At 63.7% G+C, this 465-nt stretch overlaps 1 protein-coding gene across 1 annotated transcript in view; it reads right to left on the reverse strand.

The window, feature by feature from the left end:
- The window catches only part of DAPK3 (death-associated protein kinase 3), a 7474-nt gene that overhangs the window by 4007 nt on the left and 3002 nt on the right, over positions 1 to 465 (reverse strand). The gene's annotated exons all lie outside the window — the stretch shown is intronic.

The following is a 465-nucleotide window of genomic DNA, read 5'->3' on the forward strand; positions in this document are numbered from 1 at the left end:
CCCCCCGGCACTCCCTGACAGTGGCAAACTGGCCGCTGGGGGGGGGGAGGCAGGGGAGGGGAGGTGAGGAAGAGGAGCCCTGGCAGCACACATGCCACACGGTTCCCCTTGGGCTCTGGTTGGGAATCAGGGTCCCTCCCGGGTGCAGCCAAAGGTTCCCCCTGCTCCTGCCACGCTCTCGGGTTTTACCCATCCTGGAACTGCTGAAGGAAGAATCTAAACCCCAGTGCTGCCCGGGATGGAGGAAGGGAATTCCCTGCTGGGCTGCAGCAGCTGCTGACCCTCCCCAAGCTGCTTGGGTGCTCAGCAGCTCCTGCTCCCAGCACCCACGCTGCTCCTGGGAGCGAAGCAAAGAGCCTGGAGGCTCCAGGAGAACATAAAGCTCCGCTGGGGAAAGTGGGTGGGGAGAGGAAATGCCTGAAAGAAGAATAACCGGCAGCTTCAAGCACGGTTGGGCCGGGGGGG

Source organism: Chaetura pelagica, unplaced genomic scaffold (genome assembly GCF_000747805.2).
Source record: "Chaetura pelagica isolate M959 unplaced genomic scaffold, ChaPel_1.0 scaffold741, whole genome shotgun sequence".
Classification (NCBI taxonomy): domain Eukaryota; kingdom Metazoa; phylum Chordata; class Aves; order Apodiformes; family Apodidae; genus Chaetura; species Chaetura pelagica.